This window comes from Pyxicephalus adspersus, chromosome 4 (assembly GCF_032062135.1).
Source record: "Pyxicephalus adspersus chromosome 4, UCB_Pads_2.0, whole genome shotgun sequence".
Lineage (NCBI taxonomy): Eukaryota > Metazoa > Chordata > Amphibia > Anura > Pyxicephalidae > Pyxicephalus > Pyxicephalus adspersus.
The window spans coordinates 32,770,609-32,776,336 of NC_092861.1; positions in this window are offsets into that span (position 1 = coordinate 32,770,609).

The following is a 5,728-nucleotide window of genomic DNA, read 5'->3' on the forward strand; positions in this document are numbered from 1 at the left end:
TCCTCCTGTATCACTGTCTGTATTAGTCTGTCATTTGCAATCCCTATTTAATGTACAGCGCTGCGTAATATGTTGTCGCTATATAAATCCTGTTTATAAATAATAATAATATATTATGCTATTACGTATTCTATCATTAGGGTGACCAACGTAGGGAAACCAACATTTATTTTTGTCCGAAGTTCTATTTTGTTGTGATACTGGCTCTGCGTAGCATATTTTCTCAATTGTCTTACTAAATAGCAATAACTACATACAATTTTTACCAAATAAAGAAAACTCTTGAGGATATTTTTTTTATTAAACAAGAATGCAACATATATATTTGAATAAATTATAAATGCTAAACACATTTCAGTTTTATTCTGAATGTAGGTTATCTGCATTCATCCGTGCCAGTGAAACTCACTCTATTTCGAGAAAACCAGAGTTTCAGTGAGGTGGAGATCTCCCGATACCTGAGTCCATAGAGTACAGGAGACAGCGCCCGTGGCATCATCATCACACCATTATTACTGGCAGATATCCACATCCTAACATTCATTCCAATCAAGTTGCTTTTAAAGAGCATGATTTCTGTAGTCAAAATAAAAGCAGGTACAATATACAAAGAGAGTAAAATGGAATGCGTTAGAAGGGTTATTCGAGCTCTTGAAAATCGGCTAACCCATATACCCGACTGGCGTGTCATTGTGTATAACTTAATGTAAAAGTATGTTATCATAACAGAGCAAATCATCAAGAAAATAATGGCAAAGGAGCAGACTATGGTGATTACATTATCCCTTTTCTCTTCAGGCTTGTAGGAGAGTAACAGACAAACATTTTGTCTTTCCTGTAGGTTTGCTTTAAATGAGTCAGTAAGTGCAAACACAGATAAAGGGAAAATAGCTGAAAAAACCCAAATCGCTGATAAAATTTTTCTAGTGCGTTGGACAGTCAGGAGAGAGTAGTAATGTAGAGGAAAACAAATAGCAATGTAAGTGTCAATTACCATGGTAGTAAATGTCAAAACACAGCTGGTATAGGCTGCAAATGAGAAGACAATCAGAATGAAGCACATAAGCCTGTGGATGTACCAGTGGAGTGTGTTACAAGTAAAGATGAGATTGTTAAACATAAGAAAGATGAGGTCTGAGATCATCACATTGGTCAGAAGAATGTACCTTGTCTCTTTTCGAAGTTTGTCCTTCATTAGTATAGTAAAGACGATCAGGGGGTTGACTATAAAAGTAACAATGCTGCAAATTGCTACAGGAATTAAAAACATCCATAGGACCAGGATAGACTGGGAAATGCATTCTGAGTCAACTATTGTGCCATTGGTGGGATTTTCACTAGATGCTGTGTATGATGATGGGTTCCCATAATATGAAGTGCAATTTATGTAATCCACAGAAATACTTAGCTCATCTTCAATAAAAAAGATGATTCAGTGTCTTTGGGATCCTCACTGGATGGCTAAAACTGGCATCAGATGTGATTAATGTCTGTAAAGTAAAACAAGCAGTGATAAGCGTTATTCCACCTATTAAACCGCATATACATTAGATAACCATGGTTTATTTGTTATTATTGTTTCTATAACTTTAAATAATGCCATGCTGAATGTAATGCTAAACTAATTTATACATAATATATAAAAATGATATTAGATTTTTTTTTCTTACTATGCCACAATAAAGTAACTGCAGACACATTTTAAGTAATCATTGTGGCAGATTTCTATATATTTTTTCTAAGTTGTATGGAACAGCTCTGTCGTGTTAGCAAAATTATACCCAAATTATGTTTCTATGACACCAAGTCCAAAGACCATCTCTGCTTGTTCAAGTAGAGCAAAAAGTGGATTAAGTTTAAGCTTAGATAAGATAAAGGTCAAATGCAACATTAACTCCTATTGACTCAAACATCCATCAAGTCATTTCATATAGTTTATCAGAGTTTTTGGACTTTCCACCAAGCATCAATTACAAGCCCCAGAAGGTTTCGCCAAAATTATAAATATAACTCTGCATTACCCCACCAACCTACTAATATCCTGGTCAAAAGTATAAATAGAACAATTAGACCCAGACAAAGTGTTTTAATACATTTCTATTGTTAAATGAGAATTTGTATTTTAAACTCTAATATGGAATACCAGAATGTACATCCACTTATCAATATTTCACATAGAAAACATGCATATTTCATTTTCAAAATATTGCAAATAGCTGATCAGTATCAAAGTCATACTTACATAAAAGCTTTCATTTTATATCCTTGTAAGTTTGAAAATGCTTATAAAAATGTGAAACCTTTCAAGAGCTCCTTAACAATCATATTCTTTTGTGGATCACTGGCCATAGCTGAAGGACTCTGTGGGAAATAGTGTTTCCCCTGTCTTTCAATATGTAATGAAATGGTTATCAGCAGATAACATGTTGTTGACTCATTTAGCTGACTAATATAGTTATTGCTGGGATCCATGGAGCACTGCTGGGACATTGTCCCTGGTTACCTGCCATTCATTAGGTCCTGCTCTGCACAAGTGGTCTGCACAATGCATGTAAGCATACAGAGCTGAATTGATCTGCAATTTAAAAAAATAATTGTAATATAAAAAAAATGTGCCTTTGTCTTTTAAATGTTTGTCAAAATAAAAAAATACCACTACTATTTAAATATTTGTCTAAAATGTGTTATCTTTCATTGTGGTTGCTGTACATTTATGTTATAACTTACTGGTTTTCTTGTGTTTCAAATGTCAATATAAGTAGCTAATTTTGTTTTTATTTAAAAATATTCCAAAAGCTCAGACATAAACTATTGATAAACCCCAAAAAGAAGACAAAAAATTCAATATAAAAAAGATAAACACATAAAAGTTTTTAATGAGGAGTCATGATTTCCTTATGTGCAGTTTAGCATAAACAGTATGTAAGATACATGCGTTCACCTAAAAATATTGAGATATCCACAGCTAACATTACAGGGATCATATAACAGTGTTCCCATGATTAAGTACAGCTAGTATATTTGTCCTCACTCTGTTCTCACTCTATTTGTGGATATAACAGTTGATAAGTATATTGAGTATTAAGTGTTGATTGGTGTTATGCCTTCTGAACAGAACTTTTCAAATTCAAAAAGCCATTGTGTAGCTGTACTTGGTATAGTTGTGCAGCTACAGGACCTCTGATATCTTTTAATTTCTTAGTAACAGCTTGAGCCCCTACAATTGTTTATCACAGCAAGTAGGCGGACCTGCATGGTTTTCACTGTAATGCAAAGATTCTGGTAGGCTGTCATCTCTTTGTACTTTGTACTTTGGGTGTCACACAGTTAGAAATGATTGAGTATTCTGCTGGCTGAACTCATATATGTAAGAAAAGGAGATGTAGCTCAGTATGCAAGCACATTTGGTCCAGGAAACAGGTCCACTGCATTGCTTATATATACAGCTGCTGGATATGTGTTGTGTGGGATCTTGGCAGGATACCCCAAAACAAAATACAGCAGTCCCTGCACAGGAGACAGAGTGTATTCTCTCATTTTGAATTCCAAAATTAGTAGCTGGTGTTGGCTTTCTCTGGCCTTACTCTACTTGTAGATTTTACCAGTGTTGGCAGCATAGATATGATTTAAGTTATCTTTCTTTTACTATCTGCAACCCTCTACCTCCATTGTAACTTTTTTTATATAATGTCTGCCCCAAAGGCCAAGACATATTAAAGGGCATTTATACCTTTAGAAGTTGAGCTGCATTTTTCAAGATTGGCAGTCACTACCTCTTAAACCTACTAACCCAACACTTTACCAAAAATGTGCTCTGCAGGTTTACATTTTTGTTTTTGGAAAATCACAGAAAATTAGCCTTCATATTTAATTTCCCCACATTACCCCCGGTTTGGCCCCTGTTAAACTTGTTAACCCGCCATATGTATAGCTCATCAATATCTTAAAGCAGCTGCAAAACAATTCTGTTAAGTTTAAAGTGTCGTTGCATACCTGCTGCACCCACCTTGCCCCATTTTAATGCCTAAAAGGTAACAATTCTGTTCTAATAATTAATGTTGTTGAAGCACACTGGCTCTGTCCTAACTACCACACATTCCTGCTGGTTTATACCTATATTAGACTGCCTCTTCCAGGATGTGACCCCATATGACTGCACTGACATCAGTTTTCGCGCAGGGTTGTGCCACATTCAATCTAATATATTACTTGTAGCTTATTAAGCTTATTAAATGTTTATGAAGGAGCTAAAGCTGACACAAGGTAGTTTTAATACTTCATTAGTAAAGTGGCTGGTATGTAAGATAAATAAACATGCCTTTTATAAATTTTACTTCTGTTTTAAACATAATATTGCATTCTTTAGAAAAGCACAAAGGATTTGAATGTCTATGCTGAACATTGCCCTGGGGTTCAGAGTCTGTAAGGTATTTTTAAAGTAGATAGTTTGCTCAGCATATTATGTTTGCACCTACACATAGACAACTAAAGACTAAGCAGTCTAGTAAACCCAAAAGAATGCATAACTTGCACTGGGACCAATTATTATTCACTTAGCTGTCATAAGCAGGTGCTTAACACAGTAGTGAACCATTGTAATGCCTGTACTAGTTCCATATTTCTGAAAGATGAAAGGTAATGAACACTGTGGCATTACCTCAAACTAGCAGGGGGAAAGTTATGTTAAAGCCAATCCCAAAAGTAAACGCTGCAGTTCTTGTACAAGAGTCAGGGAAAATCCTCTTTTTTCAACTTCCAAAAGAAGTGATTGATGTTGGCCTTTATTTGTTTCTCTCCCACTCTAGAAAAAAATTATTGACCCTTTAATAGCAGCCAAGTCAGTGGCAACTGCTCTTAAATAACAACCAGGACTTTCTCTTTTAAATTGCAAGAAATCCTCCTTACAGTGTCTCAGCAATCAAAAAGAAGAATTTTCAGCACAGACATTTTAGTAAAGATGCTCCCTGAAAAAGCCATCTACCAGGAGAATCCCTCTAGCACAGCAACTGATAACAGCAAGCAATTTGGTCCAAGTGCTTATTGTATCCATTCCAGGGAATACTTTTTCACTTTAAACTTTCAAAAACCCTCTAGGCAGAACAAGTAGATTGTCAGAGTACAGCTACCTACTCTGTTTAGCTCAACACAATAAGTCATTAAAATTATTATATAACTGTAATCATTATAACCTGATCATTATGCATTTTCATATATATATATATATGCCCCATCTGCTAAGACCAGACTTTCTACATGCATGGGTGGAATTATTGTTCAAACAACAACGTTGTCTAGCAACACAGAATAATATAAGAGAGATATGAACTATAGGTGGTAGGGATTAAGGTATGCCTGTTAGATAACAATGCAGCTCATTAAATCTTATATTTACTGAGTAGATATACTCTGACATATACAGGGTAATGAGCTGCTGTAAGTTCCCTATTTTAGGAAGATTCCTATTTTTATGTTTATGGCCTAGTGTAATAGGAACATTTCATGCATGCACATATATTTCATGTTATTAGAATCGTGTTTACTTGTAATTTACACAATGTTACTTCCATGTTCTTCTTTTATGATTGTAATAAATATAAATCTGTAAACTAATCACTAGAGGTGACAAACATACAATTTCCCATCCTAAATTATAGCTCTAGACAAACAGCTAAATACATTTACAATATGAATATATGTCTGCCCTTTACTCAACCCAAAAGATGTTTAA